Raw genomic sequence first — 20,110 nt, 5'->3', positions numbered from 1 at the left:
GAGATTTAGGTCATTAGGTAAAAAGGAAATTGGAAGCTGTTCTGAGTGTTGTGGGTGGTACAGAAAAAAGGCACAGAGATGAGAGTAGAAGAGCACTATAGCTGTAACACCCAAACTCAAATGTCTATTTTTGTTCACAAGAACAGGAAGTTGCTTTTTCATTTCTTTTCTTGCCATGTGATGGATGCATGCAATACAGTATGAGCTCACTGACTGTTTCTGGATGGCTTTTTGCTCTTCATTTACCTTCACTGCAGCTCTGTCAGTCTGTTGCTGCTTTCAGTGGCACAAGGAGTAAAATGTTGGCCAGAAATTACATCATCTTTTCTTCAGATGAGTTGGGATGAAATTTAAGTTTCAGTAATTAATAATATAATGAGTGAAATAATTAATGGATATATAATTCACTAATAGCACTGGTGGTCTGTTAATCCCTTATCTGAGTTGTGCATAAATCACCTGTTTATGACAAGCTTCCATCCATGTTTTTTAACCTGGAGATTTAGTTTTCATCTGATTAGTGGCTACCTTTGCAGCCTTCAGGCTCTCTGTCCTCTTTAATTACTCCTTTCTGTTCACAGTCTGTCATTTTCTTAGTTTCTGCAAAACAACTTAAAATCGACATCAGTCAGGACAGACTGTACTGCTCATTGGGAATTTCAAGAGGTATAAATGATCCATAGTTTTTATAATGACTGAGGAAATAAAACCCAATAAAACTCTGAGCTTAAAACGGAAAAAGAAACTGTAGAGGAGAAATTGAGGGGCATAGAAATAGAATTCCTTAATACCGTGCTATCATGGTTGAAGAAGCTGTCATGACTCAATCACAGGCTGAGATGGCTGCTTTATCAGGCGTGAACCTCCATTTATCCTCCTTTCTCTGAAAGTATATGAGAAATGATTCCTTGTTACTCATAGGCAGGCTGGCGTGCTTCTGAGATCAAGCACTTCTGACATATCAAAGCACAGGGGCTATTGCCTGACTTTGGCTTTTATGAGCTGCTGGAAATATTAGTCCAGATCTCATAGCTGAGGAGTTTAGGTCACTGTTGGGTGCAAAGAAAGCAAAGTAGATCACAAAGAGACGGACAGTGCAATGAGGCAATATTGGGAGACAGGTAGCTTATGCCTGCTCTTATGTTTGTGTATCCTGACAAAAGCCCTGCTTCTGATGAAAAGTTCCTTTTAAGCATGTGTGTTTGGTAGACCTTCAATAAACCAAGCTAGAGAGCAAAGGGAGAAAGACGAAGTGCTTTGCACACTATCTGCAGGAGTGGGTAGGGAGGCAAGTCTTGAAACAGCAGCATCACCTCTGAAAGCCTTTCAAAATCTGGGATTTTGTACTTTATGTAGTTAATTTGCAGATGCTTGCTCTTGTACTTAGAGACATAGACCACCAGAGGAAATGGCCCCTACTAATTGAGCTAAAGGTGGATTTTTTCTTTTCTTTGAACAAGTACAAGGACGAGGTGAAAGCAAAAGCCCCAGGCTGTGGGCAAAACTCAGCTGAGGCCTCCACATTTTGGACAGCTGGCTTTTCCTGCAATTATAGACATTTTGATGATGGGTTTAGAGTTCCTATATAAGTAATCCTTATCTCTTGTTTAGTGAATGCTCCAGCTGAGACAGCAATCTGATATTTGTCAGTAGCTTATGGGAGGTTGAGGGCAAAACAAGAGCGAGGAGGGGGAGCAGCCCTCTACCTCCCTGCCCCTTCCTGCAGATAGGAAGGCTGCTGGAAAGGGTAAGGAGGAGAGGGGGCTTGTTTTAACTTCGCTGTATTGTGCAACTTACAGCATTTTGTTAATTGTGCATGAGGAATTGCTACTAAGCTAGATCTAGGGACATGGGAGAACAGCAAAACAAACCTGAATCTGCATTTCTCCTTCCCGTGCATCTGCTCTGACTGTCCATGAAGTTAGAGTTTAGCTCAGCAGCACCCATCCTCATTCTCTGTTTTTGTTCAGGAGGCAGAGTGGTGATCTTTGCCAGGGCTCTACCTGGCCATTGGAGGAAAGATGGTGAGGAAATGCTTCATGGAAAATCACTCAAAGCTAAAACCAAACTTCTGTTATTTCATTGAAATAATATTTTCACCCAAAGATACCTCCATTCTCTAGGATTAATAAAGCAAACTTTACATTTCTAAAATGCTGGGTTTAATATTTGATAATCTGTAATGGCTGCTTTTCAACCAGGCAACATTAATTAGGAAAGTTTTTTTTCAGTCACTTCCTTAGGTTGACAGCCAGTGTTGGGGTTGAGTCACAGGGCTCAGTGTTGGGGACCATTCTCTTGAGTGTCTTTATAATGATCTGGATGAGGGCATAAAGGGCATCTTCAGTCACTTTGCAGATGACACCATCTGCAAAGTGACTGAAGACAAGTGACAAAGAAACCAAAACAAGTTTGGTTTCTTTGGGTTGATTTGCTGGAGGCTCTTCAGAGGAATCTGGACAGGCTGGATCAATGGGTTGAGGCAAATTGTATGAGGTTCAATGAAGGCAAGGTCCTGCACTTGGGTCTTAACAGCTCCATGAAGTGCTACAGTCTTGGGCCAGAATGGCTGGAAAGCTGCCTGGCAGAAAAGGACCTGGGACATTGATCAACAGCTGAACATGAGCCAGGGTGTGCCCAGGTGGCCACGAGACCAATGGCACCTGGCCTGTGTCAGCAATAGTGTGGCCAGCCAGACCAGGACAGTGACTGTTCCCTCGTGCTCAGCATTGGTGATGCTGCTCCTCAAATCCTGGGTTCAGTTTTCAGCTCCTCACTATGAGAAGGACATTGAGGTGCTGGAGCACATCTGGGGAAGGGCAGTGGAGCTGGTGAAGGGTCTGGAGAACAAGGCTGATGAGGAGGACAGTCTTATATGGAGCAGCTGAGGCAGCTGGGGTTGTTTATCCTAGAGAAGAAAAGGCTCAGGGAAAACCTGATCACTCTCTACAACTGTCTGTAAGGAGGTTGTAGCCAGGTGGGAGTTGGTGACCAAAGATAGGACAAGAGGAAATGGCCTCCAGTTGTGCCAAGGGAGGTTCAGATTGGACATTAAGAAAAATTTCTATATGGATGAAGTTGTCAAGCACTGGAATAAGCTGTCCAGGGAAGTGGCTGAATCCCTGGAGGTATTTAAAAGATATGTAATTGCGGCACTTAGAAACATGGACTTGCGGTAGATTTGTGGATTTGTCAGTGCTGGGTTGTCCCGTTTCTGGCCAGGACAGGATTAATTTTTGCCATAGCCAGGAGGGGGCATGGTTAGGACCTGGAGGTTATTCTATGCCACTCTGTTGTACACTTTTGTTATTAATATTCTTGCTGTTAGTTTGTTTTCTTATCTCTTTGCCATTTCCAATAAATAGTTATCTCAACTGGTGATAATTTACCTTCTGTGCTTCCAATTCTCCTCTCCAGCTGCCCATGAGCGGCACATGGTTTGGAGGGTCTCAGTGGGAACATTAAATTGGGAAGTACCATTCCCAAACCAAAACATGAAGAAACAGTTGGAATCAGTGTTTTTAATGGTATTTTCCAAACTAACCAGTTCTATGATTCTATGTATTTTAGCCAAAAAGCTACAACAATGTAAATGAAAGGCATGAGACCTTCCTCTGGGCTCTCTAAATCTATTAGAACCAAAAAGGGCATGTCCTCTTCAAAAAACTGGAAGTACATGTTTCAGCAACCTAAGAACACAGTGATTTCTTTGAAAATATTAAGGTTTATCTGGTCAGTGAGATGCCTTTGACACATCAGAGCTGTTTCAAAGCTAGTTGTTTCAATATTCCCTCAAGAGGGCAACTGTCCAAAATGTGCTGTCATCTAAAGAGCAGCAGCTACCTCCTGAGTGTCAGATGTGCTCATTACAGTAGATGAAGTCTTTAAGAACAATTAGAAACCACTATAATAATTTCTGCTCAATTTATTTAAATCTCTTCACTTTTCCCCCTGTGAACTTAGCTATTCAGGAGCCCTACATTAAAGTTAATGTATTTGAAAAAAAAAAGTTGTTTATTTTTTTTTCTAAGTGCAACACATTACTAATGAATGGTGCAAAATAATCTTGACTGGTTGGAAGGCAGTGTGGATACCTGGAAGGTCTTCTGCATTTTTAATCCCTTGTGCATCATACCATATTTTAATAACCTCTAAGTACTCTCTTTCAAACTATTTGTTCCCAGATTAAGATTTGTTATGAACTTGCAAAGGTGCTGGCATTTACCATTTCACATCTCTGGTGGTGAACGCAGCAGCTTCACCGTTTCACCCCTCATCTTCTCATCTTAAACTATTTTCCTCCAGATGTCCATTCTTTTTTATCCCTTGGCCCTTTGTGCCACCCACATTTGGATGGCAATCTTTTTGACTACTGTCTCCCTTGAGAACTTCTCCTGGGAGGGTAGAGCTGGGTCTCACACATTAAGAAGTATTCTCTCCATTACTGCTCATCACAGGTGTGTTTAAAAAAAACATTGGCACTTTTGGAGAGTAAACTTGCCTCTACCAATGTGTTGTTATGGAGAGCATTCACCGAGCCCTCCATTTCTTTCTCAGCGGAAGAGAGAGAAAGATTGTGGTACAGTCCCTGTGGTATTTCAGAGATGGGCTGAATTTATGAGGGAGAGAAGTATTCAGATTCATTTGTCAGGTTTTGGGGATGACAAGGGTAATCCTGTAAAGGGAGACTTGTCCACCTTTGATGGGTTTTGCTACAACAAGCCATCAGTTCATATTACTGTTGACAAATGCTTCCATGTACTCGACCGAGTCATGGGTGCAGATTACTGTCTAGGCCTGAGTATTCCAGCACTTTCTGACTGTCTTTTTGGAACTGGGATGAGTTTCTGGCATATTCCCATTCTGAAATCTCATTTACCACTGCCTGGATGATCTGTCTCTATTTTGTCCTTCTACATCCATGCAGGCAAAATCAAGAGAGAGTGTTTTAAGGAGAGGCGTCATCAATCCTCAGGTGGGGGAAAGGCCAGCAACAAATGCAATTGGGACATGTATTTTCCATCACAGTGTAGCAGAGAGCTGAAAATGAAACTAAGGGGAAGAGTTATCTTGTAGTATAGCTGTTGTGAGGACAGAGATAATCTGAGGGGAGAGCAGGTAAGAAGCCCACAACTGATCTGAAAACCAGCCAAAATATTAGGGAAGGAGTGAGTAGTCATTTTAAGCTTTTGTTTTCATTAAAAGGAATGCTCTGTGGGCCTTTTACTTTCCTACAGGAGTGAGTGAGACCAATGAGTAAATACTGCATTGCTACAATGAAGAAGGAAACCAGAAAATTCCTTTTTTTTTTTTTTTAATGAAGAGAAATTATTTGCAAATACTGTTTCTCCCACAAACCAGCTTGTTTTCAGGGGTTAATTCATATTATATGACAGAGCATTTTTAAAGGCAAGTATTTTTAGTTTAATAAACAATTTACACAAACGTAGAATCATTTATGTTGAAAAAGACATTCAAGATCATCAAGTCCAACTGCTAAAATTCATGCAGTCATAGGCAGCTGAGGCTGGAGGGGACCTTGGAGGACCATGCAGTCCCTCTCCTTACCCTGAGGCAGATCAACTGTACCAATGTCATTCTCAAAAGGTGTTTGTTTAACCTATGTTGAAAAGCCTCTGATATTGAAGTGTTCATGGTCAGCATGTTCCAGGGCTTTGCTATTTTTACCCTTAGAAAGTGTCCCCAGCTACCCAACTGGAATTGCATTCTCTGTGATATAAGCAGGTTACTTCTCTGTTCATCATGAATATAGAAAATTGACTTTTCTCCATGACAGACTTAATGAATTTGAAGACTGTTCTCCTACATCCCCGCTTTTTCCTTAGACTAGACAATGCCAGTTCTCTTTGTACTCTCGGATAAATTTTTTAGGCATTCCATCTTTCTCATTTCTCTTCTTTGGACTGTTTGCAGCAAATGTTTGTTTCAGAGTGGTGCCTTATCCAAGAATCAGTCAGAAGAGGTGGTGGACAAAGTGTAGGTTCTTGCTGTTTCCTTTTAGTTCAGAGGCTCCAAATACTGAAACTGAAGGTTGGTGTAGGTTGTTCTGAAATGTCAAGTAGTCAAAGACTGCAGAGAAACAGAGTTGTTGTCTTAGATCTTATTAGTCTATTTGAAGTGAGTTGCAACATATAGATGGTCAAAATCAAGTCTTAGAACAGTGATGTTTATTAAAACAAAAAAGCCTGCTAAAATTTGAATGTAATAATGCTTTTGGTTTATTTCAAACTTTTCTCTGTTTTGAAACTTTTGCTCATCTATAGATGCTTCTCCACAACCATAAGATTTAATTTTATTTTTTTTTTCATTTCCTCTCACTAAAATGGAAATCTTAGCTTCCAGTCAATCACCTGATATCAGGAGTTTGGGTTGTAAGAAAACCACTATATGCAATTAATAAAGTTGCTGGATGTGATTACTGGGTTTTCTTGAGGGCTGTCAGCTTGATTAGTAAGGAGGTACCTGTATAATTTTTTTTCTTTAATTTTTTTAATATTATGGATGTATTAAAAAACCAGTCCTGATAAAATCCACAGTATTCTGCTGGATGTACACATCCTTGCCAATAGCTAAAAGGCAGGGTGGAGTTACGACTCATTGCCAATATTTGGCCAAGTCACTTGTGTCTCCCTTTCTGCCCTTTGTGGGAAAGCTTAGGGGGTGACTGTAGCTTGAGTGAAGAGGTCGTTCTCCACCCGTGTTTGGAGGAGTGAGTTACCCTCTGTACGGGGAGTATTTTATGACAATGCCCTGAGTTGATTTGTTGCTTTAAAGATTATCTTCTGTGGAAAACCCCTATATCTCTCTGCTTGCTTTGCTGCCCTGCCAGTCCCTTCAGTCTCTACTTTTACTGCTGACATTTTGTTTTCTTATGTTGCCTGCTTTGGCTGACCTGATCACTTTTGTAGTTCTTTTTCCCTTCCTGCCCTCCCCCTCAGTTCTGTTTTCTGCCCATGAGATACTACAGTCTCCAGAACAGCAGAAAAGAAAGATGGAAGGATTAAACAAGAGAATTTAAATTAAAAACTATAAAATCTAAAAGCCAGACTGGATGGCTTAGGATGTATAACCTCACTTTCCAATTCACTAGTGATGACTGAAAAGCCTCCAATGAAATGGATGGGTGGTCTTGTCTGGATAATCAGCAGAAAAATTTCTACTTATTCCCCTCAGCCCCTTGTGGCAAATCCTTTCTGGCATCTGTGATGATGAGGATGCCAGGACTGAAATGGGGCATTAGTATTTTCTCACCCTGTTAAAATGTGTCCTTTTGAGCCACTGTCATGCCTGCTGGTAGAGAAAGGTATCTGGCACTGCTCTTGACAGAGGGGTTTGCTTTCATGTTATTGAATATGCATACATCCTGCTTACAGCAACCAGCTTCTCTTTGGTTCAAATAGCATGTGCTCACATGTCTCCCCAAAAATCACCTATTAAAGTGATACTGAGAAGTTAGGAGAAAAGTTTCTTTGCTCTCTGTCCCTTCATATTTACACCACCCACATTTGTGCTGAATGATGGAAAATGCACCTGCTTAGCACAGGGGAGAGAGGGGAAGGCAGTGCATTGAATAAAATCCACCAGGCATGTGGTCACACTGCTTTGTGGGGGCCATCAACGTGAGGGCTCCTGTCACCTGAGCACATCCCCACCCTTGCCTTTCCACCACTGTGGCACCTGCAGATGCACATGGAGAGCATTTAAAAAGCTGCTCAGTTAAACAAGAACAGGAATCTTGAGTGGGGACCAGTACAAATGGATGAAGCAGGAGGCTGAACACAATTGAACAAGGCTGCTTGCAAGGTGTGTTTTTGTACAAATTACTTTCATTATGTTGATTTGAAAGCAGAAGTCTAAAATTGGCATCATCTTTTTGGTACAGAATCATAGAGTAGTTTGGGTTGGAAGGGACCTTTAAAGCTCACCTAGTCCAACGTTCCTGCAGTGAACAGGGACATCTTCCACTAGATCAGGTTGCTCATGCTGACCTCAAATATTTCCAGGGATGGAAATATTACCACCTCTCTGGGCACCCCATTCCAGAGTTTCACCACTCTCACTGTAAAAAATTTCTTCCTTTTAGTTTAAAAGCATTAGCTCTTGTCCTATCACTAAACTCATAAAGATCCCCTCCCCATTTTTCCTTTAGGTGTGTTTTAAGTGTTGAAAGGCTGCTGTAAGTTCTGTCTAGACCCTTTTCCAGGCTGAACAGCCCCAACTTTCTCAGTCTGTCTTCATAGGAGAGCTGATCTGCCCCTCGGATCATCTTTGTGGCTTCCTCTGGACCTGCTCTGACAGGTCCATGTCTTTCCTGTGCTGAGGACCCCACAGCTGGATGCAGCACTCCAGGAGGGGTCTCACCAGAGCAGAGGGGCAGAATTCCCCCTCTCCACCTGCTGGCCATGCTGCTTTGGATGCAGCCCAGGGCACAGTTGGCTTTCCGGGTTGCAAGAGCACATTGCTGGATCATGTCCAGCCTCTCATCCACCAGCACCCCCAAGTCCTCTTTGGCAGGGCTGCTCTCAATCTGTTCATCCCCCAGCCTGTTATTGATAGAGGGGTCTGCCCTGACCCAGGTGCAGCACCTGGCACTTGACCTTGTTGAACCTTATGAAGTTTACATGGGATGTTCATGGACGTTCTAGTGGCAGTGCAAAGGTGTTTCCTCTGCTGCAGGTATTCACAGCATAAAGGATAAATGAACTACTGTGTTGTGAAATATTTTGTATCAGTGTAAGTACATCTGTGCCTACCACTTTAATTTTACAAGTAAAGCATCACACCCTAGCTGAAGTAGTCAAACCACTATGGAAACTTTGGATAGAACAGGTCTTAGAAGAATTAAAACCCAGAGGGACTGGCTTAGCTTGAACCACCAAGTTATTTAAACTAACCCAGCTGATGTTTGCCTGAAGCAATTGAGGGAGATCTTTGCCTTTCAGGATGTGGTAGGGATGATGAAGAATAATGTCTGGTGTCTGCAGTAGAGTGACAGGTGGCTGAAGACAATGGGAGAGAGACTCTCCCATAAGCAGGTGTATCCACAGGAAGACTACTGTTCAAGGACTGAGTCATGTCAACAAGCATTTAAATGTGTACCAGGCATGTATAACTTGCCTTTTCTCAAGGAAACTATTGCAGGATTTTATGGCAATATTTTGCACTCTCTTGAGCAGAGGGGAAAATGTCCCCCATATTGTTTGTGGCCCACTGTACAAAAAAGAAAATCTCTCTTCCAGGTCTTAGTCTATGACTGAAATGTGTAAATTAAATAAAAACATGCCTGAGTTCTGCTAGCACTTGGGATCTTAATGCAGTAACCTGTGAATTGCAAATCCAAGTCCGAAGATCACTACACTATATTTGGATTTTTTTAATAAGTAAGGTTAAAAGTGATGAGATGGAGCTGAGGGGCAGAGTTTGAAATTTACATTTGCTTTTAGCTCACTTCAAAATAAATGTGAATAAATCCATCAGCTCTTTACCCTTTTGTACTCCTTGGTGAATAGTGGTTCTCTATTTTTATTGCAGTGGTGTTATTACAGGGTTAACATCAGTGTCAATTCACCAATGGGCCATTTCAGAGGCTTTAGTAACTCCATCCTCTGAAACAGAGGGATTGTCCTTACAGTTCACCAGATTATCTGTCTGCTCCTAAGATGAACTAGTTGTGGAATAACCTTTTTTGGAACAGGTCCTTCTTAAAAAAGTTTTGGCAAACATTTAACTGGTATTTTTTTCTCTCTAGCTATTAATATGTCGGCTTTGCTCTGTGAAGTTGACATGGTGCAGTGTACTCAGTCTCATATGGCACTTGCAGCTGCAGAATCTTTCCTCTCACCCCCTTGTATGAGATTATACCTGCAGAGAAGGGGGATGTGCCTCAGCCCCCTCCTTTCCTCCCATCCCAAGCTGTGGGGATTCTTCAGATTTGTGCTAGGCAGTTCATGAACATGGAGGAAACATTTAATTGCTAGGGCAAAAATTGCTTCAAATACTGAGTTTACAGGGGTTTTTTGTTTGTTTGGTTTTGTTTTTGTTTTTTTCCCTTAGGAGTGGGGACTTGATTTGAACTGCTGATTATTTGTTGTCCTTTATCTGGTGAAAGGTTTGTTATCCTAACTGGCATGATGTCCTTCTTTTCAGGATGGCTTGTCATCTTGACAGTGAGATCATGAATAAAGAATAGCAAAATTAAGAAACAGATGAAAGCAACAAAGAAATTGTTCTTTACTCCTAGATAGTACAGAGCTGGGTTACATGAGCTTCTTTTATACAAGGGGATGAAGCCCTCCCTGAGATACTGCTGGCATCAGCCTTGTCTTCTTCTGAAAGCTGACTGCTCTAAATCTGCATGTTCACCTTTCATGTTGTTATGGGCTCCTAGAGTAAGACATTACTGTTAATGTTTGACTCAGTTATGTGGGAATGAATATTTGTTTCAGAAAGCAAAGAAACCTACTCATGTCTATCCATTCTCAGTCAGCTGTGAAGCCAGATTTCACAACCAGGAGAACAGTTCTTTGGCTCTTAAAACCTACTCTGAGCTTTGATAAGAATAGCCAAGAAAACTCAAAGCTTTTAAAAAGCTGGAACTTGCTTTTTTTTTTTTTAACAAGTCTCTTTCAGATCCTGACATGGTTTGGGAAAGTTAATGTTTGGTAGGCCGAGAAACTTGAGTGCTGAGTTCTTAATTTTGTAGCTTGAATGGAGGAGATGGACCACACCACCTTTGCTCTGTAGAGCCTGCTGGGACTCCACAGAAACACAGCCAAGTCTTTAGCCATGTTGGTATCAATAGTTGTCTGCCTGCCACCACCCCAGTTTTGCAGCCTGCTAAAGAGCTGCAAAGGCTGGCCACATACTGCAGCAGGCAGCTTCACTGGAGCACCTTGATGCTACAACCAGAGCCCTATGAGGATGCAAGCTCAGCTAACACGAATCTCGTGGAGGCATGCATGTGACAAGGCAGTGAATGCATTGCAGCTGCACCCTGAGGACAGCATAGGGCTGGCTTCCCTCAAAGGCTGCAGGTGTTGGCCTCAGCACTTATTGGGGCAGCTCCAGGAGGAACAGCAGCAATGCCAGAAGCTGTAAAATGAGCACTAACCTGTTTGAGGAAGAGTGGCAGCCTATTTCTTGAGGTGCTTGTGATATATTCAGCTGTAAAACGGAAGTGTCCTTGTTTGCCATGGGCTGCCATGGCCTGTATGATTTTTAAGCTCTTCATATGCGTGCAGAGCTCATGGCCATCTTTCTGTGTCGCCTGCCAGCACAGTCAGAGGGTAAGCTTACAGATGAGGGGATAGACACATGCTCTCCCTACATACTGCTCAGGATGTGTGCTCCTCCTGGCCCTCTCCCCCTGACTCCTGATGCACAGGAGATGTGTTACCCTCAGTCAGTCTATGAAGGCTCAATTAGCTTTGCCATTGATCCCTGCATGGGATCAAACATGTCTGGCTTTGTTGGTGCTTGTGTGTACTTATGAATATGAGCTAGCCAGGGAGCTAATCTGTACATTTTGCACAAAGATAATTCAGTTTAATGAAACACAATCTTAAAACTGCAGGTGGGACGTTGTTCAGGCACTGTGTGTTGCTGGAGCCAAGACAGTAAGCGCTTGGTGTGTTGAGGGCTTGGATTGAGACCATTGCCAGGAGGAAACTTCATTCAGCTCCTGTTTGGACATACAGAAAATTAGACCAGCTGTGATCACTGGGTTTTCTTCATAAAAATATTACACTGTAGTGGGCCCTGGTCTGGGGCATATTTTAGTCTGGGGGAGGGTTATTTTCTTATTTCATTTTCAGTTGTTTGGGTTTTTTCCCCCTGTGTCAGTTGCTGTCATTTTGGTCTGTGTTTTTGAGCATCCTTTTAGTGTTCCCAGTTAGCCAGTGTCACTGAACCAGGACTGCAGCAGTCTTGCTCCATTAGCTATTACTGTTTGCTGAGAAGTTAATGTAAATGAGGGCAGTCAGGAGGAGAAAAGCAAGGGGAATTTGACTGCTCCTCCTGTTAAAGCTCTGCCCGACACTACATATTTTATTGTATGTCCGGCATAAAGGGAGATTGATAATATAAGATGAAAGGTCTGTGTGATCTCATGGCTGGTAATAATGACTGAGGGACCACTTATTTCTTCCCCTCGTTCTCCCAGTTTCAATCCCATTGTGAATGTTCTTTACTTCAGTGCATTGTTTAAAGACCACAGGTCTGGGCTTCTTTACAAGGCTTTTTTGTGGTGCAGTTTGGTCTGATTGAAACCACATTTTTATATGTGTCAAAACCAGTTCAGCACTTGAAAAGAAATCAGAGTATCGATTGGATCATATTTCTTAAGTGGATGTCACTGGCTAATTCTTTTGTTATACCATTTAGCTACACAGTATTAAGCAAGTGGTTACTATTAGGCAGTTACATATGGGTCCCATTAATTCACACATTCTGGCTGCTTTTTGACTAATATCTTGTCAAATAGGTTAGGATTTCAAAATATCTGTCACCAAACTGCAGGGACCCTTCATTTCCCAAGCAAAAGCTAGTCCTCTTAGGAGGACTCAGGTTAGCATAGTATTGACATCTGGAGGACTTCTGTTTCTTTGAAAATGGCTTCAGAACAAAGTAACCTTAGTGGTTTGGCTTTGGTCCCCCCCCATTAGGCTTTCTGCAGTTTAAGAAAATGGGTATATATGGTTTGCAAAAAGAGCTGAGGATGATACCTGCATGTCCTGTCATCTTCCAGCACTCATCTCCAGGACTGAAATGCTTACCTTCTTGCCAAACTTTCTTCCACTCCTTCTACATCAGGCTCCTTGTCTTTTTGTCAGTCCAAATGAACATCATTTCACCTTTGATGGATACTGGGTTGATCACTGCTGTCATGGCCTGTGATGACCCTTTGTTTTCATTGTTCTTCCAACAAGCTCTGGGGCCATTTGAAAGACCTCACGCTCCTTTTTGGAGTCAGGTTTATGGAGTGGGGAGAAAAAGGGGAGATGCTCTGAGACTTCAGAACAGAAGGATGCAGTGAATTTTGAGGGGTCTGCTCTGTTGTTTTAGCCCTTATTTTCTCATGGGCTGTTCTCACCTAGTTCCTCCAGAGACCTCTGTTCCTGCAGCTCTTTCTGCTGGAAGGACAACACTTCTTTGGAGAGTCGGTCGGTAGCTCAGCCAGAGTGAGGAGCAGCTGAAGTGTGGCTGTCTCACAGACCTGGCACCTGGCCCCTCTGCAGGGGTAGAGAGGAGCAGGAGCTCTTCCTCTGGGCTTATGCTGCTGCCAAAACCCCAGTGGCAGCAAAAGGAGGATCTTGCAGCCTCTTGGCAGAGAACGAGAGGAGACATCCCAGGTGGATTAGAGGAATGAAATTACAGTGGCTCGGAACAGTGTGGTAACTGAAGGACTAGATAGGTAGGCACATTTTACCAAAAGGAGCCTGAGCTGTAGAAAAGGTTAGGAGCCTCTGACCTAAAATGTAACATGATTTTCTTAAGCCCTTTCACAGGAGCATCCATAAAGTCCTGCTTTTTCTGTTGGTTGTTGTGAACTTGTTCAATCTGTAAAAACAAAAAAATGCCTTCACCCACCACAACCCTAAATATAGTCTTTCTGTAATTGTTCCACCTCCCAGATGTTGCAAACATCTCCAGGGAGGAGCACTGTCTTCTTTGGCATCTGTAAAGTGAGTAGCATATGACATGTATGGCCCTAAAAACTGTAGGGAGAGTATACTCCTCATGCTCTGACCTCTCTGGTTTACTCTGGTATTTGTTCCCTTTTGATATGTTCATGGGGCTGAAGTTTGAGTGTGCCTTGTGGAGCCAGGATGCAGTTCATTTTCCCCTGTTGGCTGGCACTGTAAAGTGGGCAAAGCTGCATTCCCTTTGCTTCCTGCCGAGCTCTTCTTCAGAAGGGAGCTTTTCTTTTCCCTCTCTTTGTGTATTTTTGGTAAGCATGCCGTGTTGCAACAGAATAAGCCAATGAAAGTCAAAACTTCCTCTTTTCCAGTCTGTAAACATTTCCTGGAACAATATGCTCAGCTTTGAAATCCTTTCCAGAGAGTATCTTAAGACCTCCCTCTCTCTTTCTATGAGTCACTTGATCAGAGCAGCATTCCCTTTACTTCTGTTCAAGCCACTTCCAGGCAACCTTGTTAAAGCAATGAGGATTTAGTATATGGGAAACCACTGCCAGGTTAGCCATTCCCTCAGGACATGCAGCTGTTTACCATCTGCTGGAGCTTCTTGGGAGTCTTTGGGCTCTGGTCCCAGGCTGCAGACTCTCAGAGCAGGAAATTTTTCTTGGACACTGTATGTTATTCAGAAGGATAAAGTTCATGGGCACAATACAGTAGGTTGCACACTTTTTATTGTATTACTCCATCTAAAAAAAATAAGTTAGCCATTTGCTCATTCTGCCCTGCCAGTAACCATTTACATATCAGACCTTCCTTCATTGTGTAGAGGACGTGAAAACTGAAGGGGAATTTAAATCATTAGAAGGAAATAAGCTGTCATTTAAGCTTGTTTTTCAAGCTGTCTACTCTTACTTGTTAGGATTGCTGAGGGGTTAGCCCTGAAATGGGGCTGTGCCAATAGCAAGCACCACAGGTGAACAGAGTGAGCTGGAAGTTACAAACTGGGGAAACTGGAGCTTTGCAGCACAGCTGTGTTGGGGAGAGCCACAAATGGCTGTGGCTGTGCCCATGGTGCATGCAGGAGGTGCAGTGAGGGTGGCCAGACCACTGGCACCAAGGCCATTGGAAACATTGTGCTGCTGCTCCCAGATAGCTGTACTTGTTCATTGAGGCTGGTGGGGAGGGTCAAACTCCCCATCTCTGTGAGTCCTGAGCAAACACAGAACACAGGGACAGGGCTAACCTGGAGCTCTGTCTGGGCAAGAGAAAACCCTCTGCCTGTGGCCATGGTGCTCATTTAGGTTAGATTATGATTAATATCATTGTGTAGACCAGAAGTAACTTTCTGTTGTTGTTAGGCATACATGCTGACTCCCCAGCTGTAATTAAGGGTAATGTTTACTGTAAAGGAAATTGGATTGAGTTTAACTTTCCAGATCTAAGGAGGTGTTGGGTAGAAAAAGAACTAAAGCACCTCTGAAGCCTTCCACTTACACCTTTCAGAGAAGAGGAGTGCTTGTCATTTAACAGCAGCCTTGTGAAATTGCCCATGTCCATGTTGTAGTGTTTTGTTCCTGAAGTTTCACTTTGCATATTTCTTCTTACATCACTTGAAGAGAAGGGATATTCCCTTTTTTTTTCTTTCCCTCTTCTTTCTCCTCATGGTCATTCCAAAATGACACACTGTGCTGCAGAGAGAGAGGGGTGCTGGTAGGATGTGCCCGTGTGGGGACTGTGCATCTCTGGAATTTATTTCCCTGATTTGGTCTGAGCCCAGATCTGTGGGCACTGTGTAGAAGACATCCATTTAAGAGAGCTGCATTTGTGCTTCCCAGAACAATTAAGGGAAAGGATCTCATTTTTTTACCAAGGTGTTTGGCTGAAAGATTTTCTTTCTAATGATGATTTGAAGGCTCATGGGGTTTGGTACTATGATTAATTACGCATTAAGATGCCTAGAGCCTCCAAGAAGCATGCAATTATTATTTATTAAAATCAGAATACCAGTAAATATAATGAAGTGGAGCTTTAAATAACATGGGGAAAAAAAAGTGGAGGACATTTTCTGCTGAACACATGCAGTTCTGCACTGGGTTGAGACTGCATGGAAGAGTGAAACTTGAAAGGGAGCTTTCCCAAGAGACTCAAGACACTGAAGATCAAGACACAGAAAGAAGGAAAGAGAGGCAGAGAGAAGAGGTCTTCCTGTGGCTCATGCAGAGCATGAGTCTGATGTTAGGAGCCCCTATGGAGAAAGTTCTTTCTAGGCCATGCTAGTCTTAGTGAACATCCTTTCCTTTCCTTTTCTTGTTTCTGCTCCAGTATAGCCGAACACCTCCAACACTCAGCAACTTGCACAGCTCTGGGGTGCTCCCAGATGTGTTTCAAAGACTGACAGGTGGAAAAGCACAATCAAAAGAAAGGTGCTTTGTGTTATTCTGAGGAGCTTTACTATGAACTTCAGCCTTGAAGGTAAAAAAAAAAGCCAACAGCTCATCTCCTATTTTCAGTTTCTTTTTATCCCTACTCAAATAACTGAAATTTCCATACTTCCATAATTGAAATCACTCCCTCATTTTCACAGAAATAATGTAAGGGGTGTGACTGAATAGCAGCTTTGAGAAAGTAATAACACTTTATTCTGCTTGATGGTCCATCTGATATGGACTTTGCCCTGTACAAGTGTGGCTGTTCCAAGAGCTGTTGAGTCTGGGAAGGCTTGAATGCAAAAACAAATACTTGAGTGCAGGAGAGGCAGCCTGGTTGTTGTAAATGGCTTTTCCTGCCAAAAAGCTGGTAATAGCATGTTGTCCAGGCATCTTTTCTTTCCTAATTGGAACCACAGGATTTTGATTACAAACCTTAAGAATAACAATACCTCCTCTAATTTAAGCTCCCTTCCTAACTTCCATGGTGTGAATTCTTGCTGGCGTGTTTACCAGTGCAGGCTGTCAGTATTTGTTCCCCTTTCCACCCCTGGGTCCCCTTGTTTTACACTTCAGACTTTTATGTCCTTTCATCATCTCAGTCATTCTGAGCACCTGAGTTCTGCATGAAGTGACATTTAGTGAGAGTCTGAGGTTGATGTCAGTTGTGCATCTTTCTACAACGATGTAATCCAGTCAAAAGAGAAATTAGTAAGTAACTAGGTCAGAATTGCTGCTCTTTGGCCTTGGATAGAATATTGAGTTACATATTAAAGGGGTACTTTTTTTATTTTTAGGTTTGTTTTTTTTTTTTTTTTTTAGTTTTCAAAAGCTGATAGTGTCAATGTAATTACAGATGCACCAAATTTGTGATATTTTAGTGCTTTTGACCAGGTAAAGGAGGGGTACCTTAGGCTGGTCCTAGATCTCTAGACAGAAATGGCTTTAAAAGGCTGGAGTTTTGAAGTCCCCATTTAATTTTACACCCCAAAGATCACTGAGAAATATGTGAAGTACCCTGGATTTTCAGATAGCCTGTCCCAAGACACAGTGGACTCAGGGAAAGTTCTTCATCATTTTATATTCAGATGTGTTGATTGGGCATATTCTGATACAAAACTTTTTCCATTAGACAATGCCAACTTGAAACTGAACAAGTCTGTGACTCTGAGCTAGTGACAATGTAATTCTGACAGGCACCAGCTTCTCGAGAAAACTTTCTCTGCATTGTCTCTGCCGTGTCCCCACCCAGCCAGCAGTCACAAGGGAGCCAGGAGCAGGGAAGTCTCAGGTCTGTGTCCCTGGTAGGCTGGTCTTGCAGCACCTGAGCTGTGGCTGTGGTGAGACAGGTGGTTGGATGCTCTGAAATCAGCCTAACTTTTCTGAAGCTCTACACATCCCATATCCTTGAGCATTCCTGCCCCTGCTTTCCAGGCCTCGGGGACCTATATGGAGATTTTTCAAGAAGTGCTGGCATGAAATGCAGGTGTTGCACGCCATGCCAAGCCTTGACTCCACCTGCCTGCTCTTGTGGCTGTGGCAAGTTATTTAACTTGGACCTACAAATATCCATCAGTATGTTTGCAGTAGGTTCAACAAAAACATTTTCAAACAGATTAAAATCAATGGTCCTTTCTTCACCTGTGGGCTGTGCAGCACCAGTGTGTGCCACACTTGCTCCCTCTCCTTACAAGTGCTGTGAAAATACTTCAGCAGTATTTCCACTTAGCAGTACCAGCCTCTAGTCCCCAAGTGTCTTGTGTGGCAGCACATATGGAATTAATTCCATCTACAATAGCAGTGATTAACACACACCTCCCTCCACAGACCCACTCCACAAAAAAGAGCTGGCATGGCTAAGACACTGCCTGTTACAGAGAATAGAGACTTCTGCCTGCCACTGGCCTGGCTTTTAGCCTGCCCAATTAATTTTCCCAGGCTGTTTCATATAACAGAGTGATGCTTTGAGGTGGTAAATTTAAAATGGGAAAAATGGGAAGATCAGTGAAAATGCTTGTGAGGGTCTCTGTGCTTTCATACTGCTGTTTGGAAACCTGTGGAACCTTGAGTTTGGGATGTCAAAGCCACTTGTGCTTAACTGAGCCAAAACTTTGTTAACTAGTTGTACTTTCAGTTTCTCAATGAAGAGGGACCCACCAGTTAGATTTGTGCTCAAGTCATCCATCCATGTTAACTTGAGGTGATCTCTGCTCCTCTGCCTTCGTTTCTTTAATCATGTATGTTTGGCAGCACAGCCAAAAGAGGAATGTCTCTACCTTAGTTAAACCAAAGGAAAAGAATGAAGCCTCCTTTTGCTTCTCCTGAGGCTTCCATAGGAGTATCTAAATGGTACCAATTGACAGCTTTGAAATACTGGCAACAGCAGCTGAGAGAGGTGGCATGCCAGTGTGGGACCTGACACCACCACCTCTTCTGCTGTCAGAGCTAAAAAATCTCATTTTTAACACTTTGGAACAAATAATATGTTTTAATAGCCATTAATTTGTAGCTGACACCTTCTCTCAGTGCCTCTGACAGCCTGCATATTTCCTTTGTAGTCTCATGCTGCTTCTGTTTAGAAGCTAATAATACAATTTTCATAGTTATTACACAGACTGTTTGGCTCTGAGGTTTCCTAGGAGTCTAAGCAGTGCCAGAAATTCTTAGTGGAAGCTTTGGCAAGCCTTAAGTGAATGACAGTCATTGGTTGCTGTGCTGATGAGGGTTGGGATAGGGAAGTGGCCAAGATACCTACAGAAACTTCAGTTAAGTATTGAAATCTGGTGTTTCATGTTATCATAACTTATGAGCTTTTTCTATTGCTAACCATTCCCCTTGCCAGAGGAATGGGAAGGAGGACTATTTGGATAATGCTTGGCCACTGTTATGTTTTGTGATATCTCTTGTCTGACTGACACAGGAGTTCCACATAAATTTGAGATTGTTTTGAGTCTCAAGAGTAATAAAACCACAGTGCAGATGCAAGGACAGAAAATATGTTCTGTTAAAATTTGCATCTTGCCTGATGCCTATCAAGTATGGGAGAACTTTGATGCCAGTATTGCTCATGTTCAGACTGAGAGACTTACAATTTCTTCCCCTTCAGCTGCTCCTGGGAACCACATGAGTAAAGTTGCAGAGGCACACACTCAGAGGTTAGGAAATGCCCTTTTGTTTTTGCACTATAGTAAGCTTTAATTATCAGAATAGTAGCAATTACGGCATACAAAATTTCAGTCAGAAGTTTGAACCAAAAGCCTTAATAAGCAGCTGAAAATCTACACTGTTAAGGGGGGGTTGCTTTCTACCTCTAATTGCATGTTATTGGATCCCATATGCCGTATCAAATCTTACCATATCTTTGGCTCCCTTTCCACACACTAATTAACATAAATGCTCTAAATGCTCCCACTCCTGCTTGCTTTGTAGTTTGGTAAATTCTGGGGGCAGTTGGGTAGCTTGGATTGTGGCAGTGTGTTGCCATTGGAGGGAAAGAGTAATTTTTTATATAGTTTTAACATCTCTGAGGCTGTAGATGTCAGCAAAGGGGGAGTTATTTCTGATGAAGCTGTAACAGGTTACTCACATTGCCTGGCAGGTGACAGCTTACTTCACTACTGAATTACACACGCAAATTCATCTCCTGTTCTGGCTAGAAGTTTTGATCATGAGTGTCCCAGCTTTCATTAAAAGGAAAAAAAAAAAGTCAGCATGATAGTCCAAACCTGGCTGCAAATTCAAACTAGTGAAAAGCAGGTGAGAGAGCAGCTGAGTGACCTATCCGTGGATTTGTACAAATAGATATGTCTGATGTTTGCAGTATAAAGAGCACGAGGATGTGCCATAGGGTACAAAAAATCCACTTGTCCTTGAGGCTGCCTTAAGGGGCTGTCTGCAGTAATTGTCCACCACTTTTACAGGTTTCAAAACTTGCAGTCTGAGAAGTTTCTAAGCGTTGTGGGACCTGCAGAAAATGGAGTGAACGTGAGCGGGTCCCGCGCTGCGGCAGAGCGGCCGCTGACGAGC

The 20,110-nt window shown here is 42.7% G+C and overlaps 1 protein-coding gene across 2 annotated transcripts in view; it reads left to right on the top strand.

Annotated features, from left to right (window-relative positions):
* NHS (NHS actin remodeling regulator) overlaps positions 1–20,110 on the top strand; it is a 244,029-nt gene that overhangs the window by 37,130 nt on the left and 186,789 nt on the right. The gene's annotated exons all lie outside the window — the stretch shown is intronic.

Source organism: Parus major, chromosome 1 (assembly GCF_001522545.3).
Source record: "Parus major isolate Abel chromosome 1, Parus_major1.1, whole genome shotgun sequence".
NCBI lineage: Eukaryota > Metazoa > Chordata > Aves > Passeriformes > Paridae > Parus > Parus major.
The sequence above is the reverse complement of the archived record's forward strand: the minus strand, read 5'-3'. Positions and strand labels throughout refer to the sequence as shown.